Source organism: Hippocampus bargibanti, linkage group LG02, assembly GCF_051943395.1.
Source record: "Hippocampus bargibanti isolate YZ-2025 linkage group LG02, ASM5194339v1, whole genome shotgun sequence".
NCBI lineage: Eukaryota > Metazoa > Chordata > Actinopteri > Syngnathiformes > Syngnathidae > Hippocampus > Hippocampus bargibanti.
In genome coordinates, this window is record NC_142735.1 from 23,455,933 (window position 1) to 23,468,588 (window position 12,656).

At 40.7% G+C, this 12,656-nt stretch overlaps 1 protein-coding gene across 38 annotated transcripts in view; it reads left to right on the plus strand.

Moving 5' to 3' along the window:
• ptprda (protein tyrosine phosphatase receptor type Da) overlaps positions 1-12,656 on the plus strand; it is a 348,859-nt gene that overhangs the window by 143,404 nt on the left and 192,799 nt on the right. For all 38 annotated transcript variants that reach the window (XM_088990303.1, XM_088990302.1, XM_088990306.1 and 35 more), the window contains exon 7: positions 2,620-2,663. The gene's annotated coding sequence lies outside the window, so the exon portion shown is untranslated. The remainder of the gene's footprint in view (positions 1-2,619; positions 2,664-12,656) is intronic.

Below are 12,656 nucleotides of genomic sequence, written 5' to 3' on the forward strand. Positions count from 1 at the left end.
CACGCGCACACACACGCATACACACACAAACACGCACACTCACTCAGACTAACACTCTCACACACACACACACACACACACACACACACACACACACACACACACACACGCACGCACACACACACACACACACACACACACACACACACACACACACACACACACACACACACACACACACACACACACACACACGCACAGAACACACGCTTCCTTGCCATCTGTTTGTGCTGTGGCCCATGTCTGCTACACGGGGAACAGTTGGGAGCAGGCGCGTGGAAGCACAAGTATGTCGTGGCTCGGCACTCGTCTTTTCTCAGCCCCCTGCGCTGCCCCCCTCTGTCTTCCTTCCCCACTGTGCTTTTGTGATCCGCCCTCTCCCTTTCTCTTTCAACATGGCAGTGCCCTCCCCTCCACAAAATAAAAAGATGAAGCGCCCATGTTCATCAAGCTGGATCGGGTTAGCGGAGGCAGCACCGGTGGGGCGAATGTGCAAATGGCACATTTAGAATGATGGATTTTTCCTGCACTTTTCTTTTTCTATTTTGAAAAATATCAGCACAGACCTTCGCCGGCAGCTTTAAGTCATTTCAACATTTACGCCTTCCATTTTCACCACCTCCAAAAGTGCTTTCTTGAGGCGGTGTGATAAGAAATGGCAGCCATCAGCAGGGGGCTTCAAGCCCCCATGTATTAATAAAAAAGCGGCATTGTGCGCGTTGGTAAGAAAATGTGATTGGCGGCTATCACTCGGGAAAAGAAGAGTACAGTAGCCCACGAAACGTTCTGAACTGCAACTGGTGGAATTGTGTTTTTTTTTTCCGGTCCAAAGGCCTCCTCTGTTGACTTTCCCCATTGCGGACGGGCACAATTTTTCTCTGGCATTGCTTGTCAGCCATGATCATATAATCAGGCGTAAAGCCCGACAAGGCTGGCCGGCCCGATAGATCAGCGCTGTCGACAGCGGCGCAATACACAGGTCATAAACCCTCACCTTCCCTGTCTGACCTCGCATCAATTTGTCTCCTCCCGCGATGAATGCAAATAACAATGCATTTTTGGTGACATGTTTACGGTTATCTCTGTATCACCCGCCGCCGCTTCGCCGGCTGCCCCTAAATGTTTCGATGGCGCATAGCTAATGGCAGCCGGTGCTTGAGGTTTTTTTTCTAAGCGCCTTAAATGGCGGCGGCGAGCGTCCTGCGGACACCCCCTCCTCGCCCTCCGTCCCAGTCACTTGTGTATGCATTAAACTGATAAGTACCACGCTTCATTTTCCCCATGGCGAGGCACAGTTAAAAAAAAAAAAAGTGAGTCATAATTGCTTTGGGAGGGGGGTGTTTGTGCGCATGTGAGGCGAGGATGGCTAAATATGGTTGATTGTCTCTGAAGCTTCGTTGCCAAGGTCGTCAAATATGGCTGATACGATTGGGGGACACGGGGGGGGGGGGGGGGGGGGGGCATCGGTGCAATACATTCATTCATTGATGGATCATCAACTCAATTCATCTGTAATTTGAGAATCGACAAATCCTTGAATGATTGTTTCCCTTTGTAAATGGTTAAGATGCGCAAAATATCATCTTTTCAATCGTAAATATTCAACAATTCATCACCCAATCGCAAAATAATCAATTAATGGGTTCTTAAAATAATCAAGTAGTAAAAGCCCAACGATTCCAACTCTGACCATGCTAACTCTGACCTAACAGCGTAGCTATTAAACTTACTAACCACCCTCTCACGAAGCTACTCCACCCCCGACTTGAAAGGTAGGCTTGGTGAAGATTCGCCACCTTGACCTCTGAATAAAATCAAAAGTTACTCTTACTTTCATAACTTTGCTGCTGTGAAATGTAAATCTCTCCACTGCTAGACTAAAAAAGGCTCATTTAATCCTATCCAACTGCTTTTGGGCCATGAATGGCTCTGCAACAGTCTGTTCATTCACTATTTTTGTATTTTACACTCTCCGATATTGTCGCGACATCCTCAAAACAGGTTGAGCTACATAAACTATAAATGATTTTAAAAGAAAGGGGAAAAACTGACAAAAATCACATTACTTCAACGTTTCCTTGGTTGTTGGTGCGTAGGCATCATCGCGTGGTACTTAATATTCAGCATGCTTGCGTTTCCTTTTTGCATGCGACTTCCCATCTCCAGATGACATTCACACAGAAAATTGACTCGGAATTAACACTTTGGCCCAGGAATACTAAAATCTACACGTTCATAATCGTCTCATTAGATGCTGCCGTTTAAAAAAAAATCTTATTTTAGTGTGGATTTAAAAAAAAAAGACATGTTTATACTCTATTCAATCAATGCTTTTGCATCCGCAGCAAATGTGCCCATTTTTTTTTTCTGGGGGTTTCTGCTAATTAACTTTATTACAAGATGAGTTCCGGAAAATGGCCTGAGGAAATGGAAAAGGAAGGAAATAAAAATGACTGGAAGGAAACTTTGGCCATTGTGTAGTTTGCCGCATCGCTTCTGTGTCAAAATGGGACGTGATGAAATGCGTGTAGGCACTTTGGCACCGGTAACTCTGCACGTTGATGAAGCCATTCATCCCCAATCACGTTCTTCCCGTTCTGTCTCTCTTGTTTTTCGCAGTTCTCTTTCCCGAGACGTCCGTCGCGACATGAGGCCTGCGGCAGGTAAGGACGCCTTTGCTTCAATTTCATGTCGCGCATCACATCCCCTTTTTAAGGGTTTTCCGTGTGAGGGGGCCCAAGTGATAAAAAATGTCGAGTGATATCAAATCAATCGAGTCGAGTATGGACTACAACTCAAGCGGGAGCGGAGGGTGTCGGCTTTGCAGAGGCTTGACTACATCTGGCAAAGTGACTGAAAGGGGAGCGGAAGAGTAACTGGCACTGATGGGCGCAGACCGGGACTGCAGGCGTGATTGATAGAGTATGATGAGACAGACACGGAGCAACGGCGCTTGCGAAATAGGCGGGACGGTCTATGAGTGGCGAGATGGAGCCTGATAAATGCATTGGAGAACACGTGATGGATGATGCCGAGGTGATGGGCTGCGAACCGCTTCTACGCGGGTGCCGTTCGACACCTGGTGGTCCAGTGGTTAGTCAGTGGACATCACAGGATGGAGTTTGCATATTCTTTACGGCAGGGGTCGTAAACCTTTTTGACTAAGAGAGCCATAAAAGTAAAATATTTAGAAATGTTTTTCAGTGAGAGCCACAACGTGCTCGCGCGCATGCGCGCGCACACACACACACACGTGCTCACGCAAACGCGCGCGCGGCTACTTTTCAACACAATGTATTATTTGAAATAACTTTGTGAGAGTACTCACCGTTAACATGAATTGTTTTCCGTTCTTCATGATTGGTAAAAATCCAGCCAAACGATCGGAATGAAAGTCAAATTGCTGGGGTCCATTGGCGACGTTGCTGCTAGCTAGCCTGCACACGGCTCATTAGCTTCCACACTTGCTATGCAACATACTTCTCACAGAACTATGTTGATGCTAGCGTTAACACGGGGCTTGTTAAAATGTCACTGACATTCGACTGTTTCATCGATGGTATTATTTCATTGCAAATTAGAATCAGAACCTTTTCTCTCCACAAAGGCGAATCCTCCGGTTCATTCAAGTGCACTCGTTGGGCTCATTTAAAGGGGCGTTTACCTGTTTCAACATGACGGTCAGTATCATCCAATTAAAATTGCTCTTTCCGCCAACCTAGGTCAGTGTCTCATCTCATCTCATCTCATCTCATCTCATTTTCCGTGCCGCTTATTCCTCATTAGGGTTGCGGGGGTTGCTGGAGCCTATCTCAGCTGTTTTCGGGCACGAGGCGGGGGACAGTGTCATCCAATCAAATTTGCGCTTTCCGCCAACTGCAGCCCCAACTGAAAATGAACAGAAAAAAGCGAGAATATGTATTTAGATTTATCGGCGAGCCATATGCAATCATCAAAAGAGCCATATATGGCTCGCGAGCCATAGGTTTCCGACCCCTGCTCTACGGGCTCGCAGGGGTTTTCTCCAGGTACTCAGGTGGGTTTTCTCTGGGTACTCCTGTGTATTTTCTCCGGGTACTACGGTGTCCTCCCACATTATAAAAACATATATGGCAGTTCGATTGAGCACTCAGAATCGTCCTAAGGTATGAGTGTGAGCACGGATGTCTCGGCGTGCCCTGCGATTGGCTGGCAACCGGTTCAGGGCTGGCAACCGGTTCAGCGTGCCCCCCTCCCCCCTTGCCTATTACCCAAAGATGGCTGGGATACGTCTTTCTGTCTTCGCACAATCTCTTTATTTTCTTACCTTTTTGTTATATTATTATTTGGACAACTCCTAGAATTTGCTAGGCTAAGCTGGGACCAAGCCGTCTGCAAACTAAATCCTTGTACCTGTATCTTTGTATGGTTGAATTCTAGGGAAATGTTCTTGAATCGTGGAAAATGCAAGTTTTATTTATGCTTAATTGGTCAATGAGAAAATAGATTAGCAAGAAAATCACCAGAATTTTTGGGAAGTCATAGCAATTAAAAAAATCTATATTACAGTGGTACCTCAACACGGCTCATTTTAAGAAAAAAACTGTTTGAAGATATTAAACATTGAATACTTCAATTTGAACACAAATTTAAACCATTTGGTGCTTTAAAGGACAACCAACGCCACCAGACAAGTTGTGTCCATAATTTGTAAAATCGCTTCAAATGACTTCTACTGAGCGTATTTTACAAAGATTCCACCGCATATAGCTATATTTTACGTTTTAAGACTCGCGCTGAATATTCAGGAAGTCTTGTTTTTGAGTTGGTGACGATTACAGATGTCACGTCACGGAAGGAACACCCCTGACAGAGAAAAGGACACACAATACATTTTGCGGTACTTTGTTTGGTGTGAAAACTTCGTGTTGATCCGTGTTGATGGCGAAATTAGAAGGAAAACACATAAATCACGCGATGGTGAATCCTTGTGTGTTGCACCAAGACAACTACATATTTGATGTTCGCTGACAGACAAATCAGCCCATTTCCAACGGAGCTTTGTCGCCATCTTCTGCATTTTCTGGGTGCTACATTTCTGTCCAGATGCCTCAAAATGACAGGGAATAACTTGTTTAATGGATTGCAAAAAATTATGCTTTCCTCTTCAGAACTATTTGAATCATATTTATAACAGGATGAGTAACAAGAAAGCATCTTCTCCGAATCTGAAGCCATTGATTTGATTCTTGAGCAAGGCAAGACATCTTGGCGTGACATCACGAACAAGGAGGCGGGACCTTCTTAAACTGGCCACTTCCGGGTTAATTTTGAAATAGTTTTTGGATACTTTCAGTCATTTTATTGGTGTTTTGCATTTGACTAAAAATATCATCCTGCGTGTTTTGGGTATTTTAGACGGTTTCAAACGTTTTTCTGATGTCAGTAAACAAAAAAGTGGTGTTGTTTGTCCTTTAAAGCCTATTAACTCTTTAAGTGGGAGTACACCAGGACAGGAGTTACTGTATGCTCCCTGATACATGTTCCAGTTCATATTTGGATTATCATGTGGAAGGCTTGCAAGGCCAAAACTGTTCGGAATTCTCTTGAATTCATCATGTCAGACTCGATAATGAATGGCATTTTTTTTTCATTTCACACGTCCTTGGGTAAGGGGGGCAGAGAGTCCGACTGGGCAAAAATCATCCTTTTGATCCTGCAAAAGGATGATTTTTGCCCAGTGAGCAAAGACCGGAAAGTGAGTCTGATGGCCACGTGATTAAAAGGCAACTCAACCAGGTGAAATGAGAAATTCTCATTCAGTGACAGCGAGTGGACAAAGATGCTGCGTGTGAAATGTCTGCTCACTTTGGCAGATCAATGCACTTTTCCCCCTGAGTGCACTGCAGGCAAGGTGTTTTTCCATATGTGTGCATGTTCATGCGCGTGTGTGAATGTGCGTGTGTGTTTCTCCAAGGACATGTTTAATATTTGCCATGGCTGCCGCCAGTGAGCGCTCGCTGAAGCAAAATAGGCAAATGCTTTGCATAAACTCAAAAGAAGAGTAGTGTCATTACCTACTCCCACCGGATATGAAACAGCTCATCTTATCAAGTGCACAATATGCACAATATTGGCCTTATTTAAAAGGCTGCTGGTGGTAAAATGAAGCCCATGTTGACATGGGTTGGAGGGACACTCACTGTATAGTCTATTCATGAAGCACAATGGATTTCATAAAGGGTTTTTATACAACAAATAAAGCCAATAAAATATTCATTTCTTCTGGACTATAAACCACTACTTTTTGACTCCCATAGACTGCAAACCCTATGGCTTTGAATCTAATATTGTTTATTTATTAAAGATGTATATTGAGCCATATTTTGGAATTAAGGGTTAAAGGACAACCGACGTCTCCGGACAAGTTGTGTCCATAATTTGTAAAATGGTTTCAAATGACTTTTACTGAGCGTATTTTAAAAATATTCCACCGCATATAGCTATATTTTACGTTTTAAGACTCGCGCTGAATATTCAGGAAGTCTTGTTTTTGAGTTGGTGACGAGTCCGTACGTGACGTCACTAAATGAACGCCCCCTGACCAAAAAAAAGACACATTGTAGCAGTCCTTCCATCACGTCAATGTATTTTGCTGTATTGTTTAGTCTGAAAACCTTGTGTTGCACCTAAAAGCCGCGAGAAGAGGGTGTCCAAGCTCCATATAAGGAATTTATCAGCCTGTAGAAACGGAGGTGGCCACAGGAGGTCGCCATTTTGTGCCTCTTTTCTGGTGATCGTTTCTCCCCAATATTGCCTCAAAATGGCATGGAATAAATTATTTAATCGATTGCAAACATGTATGTTTTCCACTTCAAAACTATTTGAATCAAATTCATAACTGGAGGTGTAACAAGAAAGCATATTCTCCGAATCTGAAGCCATTGTTTTGATTCTCAAGCAACTTGGCGTGACGTCACAAACTGGGGGCGGGACTTTCTGATAATGCCCAATTCGCAGCTCAATTTTTGCAGATTTTGGACACTTTAAGTCATTTTTATTGGTGTTGTGCATTTGAATAAAAATATCATACTGCGTGTTTTGGGTATTTTAGATGCTATAAAACGTTTTTCTGACGTCAGTTCAGAAACAAAAAACGGTTGTCCTTTAAATTCGGAAACAAATGGAAATGTGTCGGAAACATTGTTGCTATAAATTGCAGTGCTAAGTAAAACCTGTATTTATTTTAAAGCTTTTGTAGGTCATTCAATAAAATAAAACAAAATAAAATAAAATAAAATAACATTTAATTACATTACATTAACAAAATCTTTCACCAACCTAAAAGTTTTTAATAATACCAATAATAAGAATTTATTTTTTTGTTTATTTTTTATTTATTTGTTTTTTTTGTAATGATCCTTTGATAGTAGCTTCACCGAGCAACATGCAATCGGTTGGATAGCACATCCCACGGAAATGTATTAAACACCGTTGAAATTTAACAGGAAGTCAGCCATATTCCAAATAAGCAGCCATTATTTTTGTCCAAACAAGTCTCACTCAAAAAAAGGCATCTTTATCATTCATTCACTGTCAGACGATGTGCAAAAATGTTTCCACTCCAGTGCCAGAGTTTTTGTCAGTGTCACTTGAATTCCAGGACCCACAGAATATTGAGTTTTAGGACTACATAAACATTCAATACAGTGTTAGAAACCTCAGACTCTTTTCTTTGGTCCAAAAAAAGCTAATTCCTAAGTTATATGGGCCTTGAATTATCTGAGCTTGAAATGAGGGTGGTACAAAATACAATACAATACATACATTTTATATATTATAAGATTTATATAGCGATGTAACAGCTGAAGCTGTAACAAAGTTCTAATATGACAAATGCTGCCCCCTCGTGGAAGGGAAAAACATTGTTAGAGGTTTGACCAGCACTTTATCATCACCCCCCGGCAAGAAAAAAAACAAAACTCGAACAAATTCGTGAATGCCGCTCCACGTCACACTTATCAATTCCCAAATAAATTCGGGAATGTCCGCAAATAAGTTAAATGTAATTTCCCAACCATTCTTGAGTCAAGAAATATCGACTAAAGTGAATTTGAGGAAACTCTCAAGGCACACCGGCCAAAAATATACCCCAAAAGCCAAAAAAGATTACTTCCATTTATTTACAACTTTACTGTTTGAAATCTGGGCCTCCCTCCTTCCACACAAATCTATAAGTTGTAACGTCATCTAGAGGACAAACGGAGCACTATACATCACTGGTATAAATAGTTTTATGGTCAGTAAATCATGAAATGACTAGTTCTGCTGCAGAAATTCTGCTGCTTTGACCGCGCTAACACTGGTTTGTTGTCGAATGGCGGCCAATCAGTGAAAGGAAAATATAGCACACAAAATGCATAATAAATCCAACAAACCAAACACGTAGCTCTTTGAATTTTTCAATTCATCTCGAATGAAAGCAGTTATCGCAGAAATTGAAAATGGACCGCAGATACTCGTCACACATCAAAGTTTGATCGGCCTGCATGACTTCTCGCTGTGACACTGTGTGTGTCAAAAGTGTCCATTTTCTCCCAGCCAGCACAAAGCACAGTAAACAACTGTAAAAGACAGCCAGTGAGGCGGCAACCACACTTTTTTTCTCCCTTTTGCGCATTACAGTCAACGTAAGTGGCCAAAAAGTGCCTGGGTGTCAAGTCAAGGAAAAATAAGAACACTTGAAAAAGAAAAAAAAAACTTGATTGCATTTTGGCAGACAGATAATAACAGCTGTTAAATGCGGCTGAAGTGCGGTGAGCTTGAGCGTCTGGAACAAACACAGCCGACCGATAGGTGGACAAAACGACTGATGTTGCATCACCTGCTGGAATAACAGCGATGGCCTGTTCAGACAATCAGAACCCGCCCTCACAAGTAACATGTCAAAAACATTATCTGACAATGCCTGTGAAAAAAATGCAACTGAAGAATTAAAGTCCGCTCGAATTCAATCACACAAACCAATTATACGACTGTGATCTTTGATAACGACAAGAAACTGAGCACATACTAATCTGACGCTTGCCATGAATGGAAACAATGATAATTAATAATTATCGGACTGGAAAGATTTACTTTTTGCAAATCTTCATCATTGACTAACACACGGTGGAATTAATAGTCATCAAGCCAAAATAAATGAAGATACTCAATTAAAGAAATGAAAAAGAAACAGAAAAACAAGTAATCATATAAATTACAAATATAAAAGATCTTTTTTTTTTTGGGAGCCATTTGGGCAGTCGGCGTGCGACACCCCGAACCGGTATTTATACAGACCGACAGGGGATCCGTTATGGAGCCTTGTGGCACTCCCATTTTGTACACAATAACCTGAAAATTAAACCAAGCAAAAATAGTTCAAGATACACATGAATTAAAAAAAATAAATACACAAATAAATAAATAAATAAATACATACATAAATAACTATATAAGTACATAACTATGTAAATACATAAATACACAAACAAAACAAATACATAAATAAATGAGCAAATACAAAAAAGCAAATAAATAAATACATAAATACATTTCAAACGTTAGAGATTACATTCAATACAAATATAAACACGTATATTTTTTTCAAAGAAATTTTGAATGCATAGCATACGTACTATTTATGGATGTTATAATTATTTTTAGTCAGTCATCTTCAGGCTGTCGGCGGGCAACACCCTGAATCGGGATTGATACAGATGGGAGTGGATCGATTCTGTAGCCTTGTGGCACTCCCATTTGGTATACAATAATCTGAAAATTAAAACAAGCAAAATAGTTCAAGATACACATACAGAAAATAAAATACCTAAATAAATACCTAAATAAACAAACAAGCAGACAAGCAAACAACTAATAAATAAATAAATTCCTAAATAAATAAATGAGCAAATAATAAATAAATAAAAGACAGAATAAATAAAATAAATAAATAAATAATAAATAAATAACAATATAGATTAAATTCAATACAAATATAACCACATGTATCCATAACCAAATCAACATTTTTTTCAAAGAATGTTTGAATATACTATATCGCAGTTGTACTACTTTTGGATGCGACAATTATTTTTGTCAGCCATCTTCAGACAGTCGGCAGACGATACCCTGAACCGGTATTTATACAGACTGATAGTGGATTCATTATGGAGCCTTGTGGCACTCCCATATTGTATATAAATAACCTGAAAACAAAATCAACTGTTACTTACGTTAACTGCTCAAGAAATTTCTGTCTTGACTCAAAAGGGAAATGAGGATAAATCATTTCATGCAGTTTATTTAGGACACTACAATCTCGACAGATGAGACTGCCTATTTGATTTAATTACAAGAGAAGCGTTGGGGACTCCAGCATCACCAATTTGATTTTGAACTATAACGCTCGCATGGTAATGCCTTAGCTCGACTCCTAATAAACAACAGGTAAAAGTGGGCTTAATAAAATGACGAGAAACTGTGAAATGTGATTCTGAGGGACCTGAAACGACAGGCGAATCAGCTGTCTCTGAGCTGTGGTTATTCATTCGGATGTTCTCATTTGTATCCGCACCTGTGTCATTCAGAGCCTTACGTCTTAACCTAATTTCATGGTCTACGGGTCTGGATGGATGATTCAGCCGCCGCTTGTACACTGAAGGGAGGGGAATGAGTGAGACAGCACCATCACAGTCTGCAGGTGTGCACAGAAATGATCACCAGTACCTAAAGAAAAAGCAAAAAAAGAATGTGCCGCCGAGGCAGCTATAGAATTGTAATGCCTGCCGGACATTAGCCTTTTTAAGTTATTTTCTGTTCTCAAAATACGTTGAGCTCCTGCAAATGATGGATCAGTGGAACGATCAGGGGTAGAAGCCATTCCGCGCGATGCAAGTGCTATTGTAATACGTGAGCTGAAAGGTGCGTTAACATCTTTCAACACCTGGGGTAGACCTTTAAAAATCTCATTAACCGCGACTCAAATGGATTTCAATAACACTCGTGTGAATGTGCTCAATTTGCTTCCAATTATAACGGAAAAGCGAGATACAGTAAAGTCTCGTTATATCGATATCGGATATATCGATAGTCCCGGTTATATCGATACTATTTTTATGCACGCACAGAGAAAATTACATGGAAACAGGGTCGGATATATCGATAGTCCCGGTTATATCGATATTTTTTCGGACTCCCTTGAATATCGATATAACGAGACTTTACTGTACTTATGACTCCCCCAAAACAAACAAAAATTGTTTGCATTGTTTTCTTGCACCCCAATTTTCTTTTATGTTTATGTTTATATGTGAACTTAAGAGTTATTTTTAGATTGCCACATTTGGTTAAACCAAAAATCATCGGCAACGGTTGTCCCTTACATTTGGATTTTGGCCTGTTTTGCTGCCTCTTGCACAGTTGCAATGATTTAATGTTTTAAGCAAGGATTGTTCAGCAACATGTTAGCTAACGATATAGCACAACTCATGCATCACATTTGTTGTGCTGAACAAGGACTCTTACGCATATTAGTGCCGCACTGGTGAGCTCAGACATTATGAATTTGATTTAAATACAAGGTCACACCCCCACTGCAATGCAGATGACTTCTGCGACAATGCAAGGACCGCTTGGAGCTCAAGCGGGATTCATGACGCTTCACTGAACAGTATGTTCATGTACCAACTTTTCCAATATATAAGGCACACCGGACTATAAGGCGCATCTTCAATTAATGAAAACATATTTCAAAATATAAAATATAAAGAGATAAACGTTTTCCAAATATAAGGCACACAACATTATAAGGTCTTATAGTAGAGACTAAGGTTATGCATTAATTCTACAGGAGGAAATGGAGTGGGTGGCTGATGACAGTAGTTGCCAGACCTGTTGTGGCTCAATATTAATTCACATATAAGGCGCACCTGCATATAAGGTGCAGGGTCATCTTTTGAAGGAAATGAAGGATCTTGGGTGTGCCTGATACACTGGAAAATATGGTAAATATCTCACACTGCCACCAGGTAGGAATCTTTTTTTATTGGATTTACATTCATTCCAACAGGAAATAAATAATGATTTGACATTCCGGTGTTTTGAGTGTCAAGCATGGAGCACTCATACTCATATATGGAACTATCTTGTTCAGACCAAAGGGGAAAGAAGTTGCTTCAGTGCCCAGAAATATTAAATTCTATGCTAGATATTCAACCCATTATGAATATGCTAATATTTATTTTTTGGTGCAGATTCAGCCCCCCCCGCCCCACAATCGAATGACAGAAGAAGCACTTCTGCAGATATGTAATTACTGTTATATTCACGCTGTATCACGCTCTATTGCTTGGTGGCAGATGTCAACCAAAATAGATGCCTTCTATGATGGGCTTTGATGACGCATGTAACGTCTTCATTTAGCTCATTGTGGAAAAGCCACATGGACACTAACACCCTCGAATCTTTTGCACCACAAGCATAAGTGCTTAGGGTTCAGTTATTTCCTCCCTGCCCAAAAAAAATGTAAATACAGTGGAGAGAGCAACATGGTTCGGAGTTTGATTGGATGAGATCTCCCTGTTAATTTGGTTATCTCCCCCATGATCATTGTGACAAGCTGGAATCCACCACCT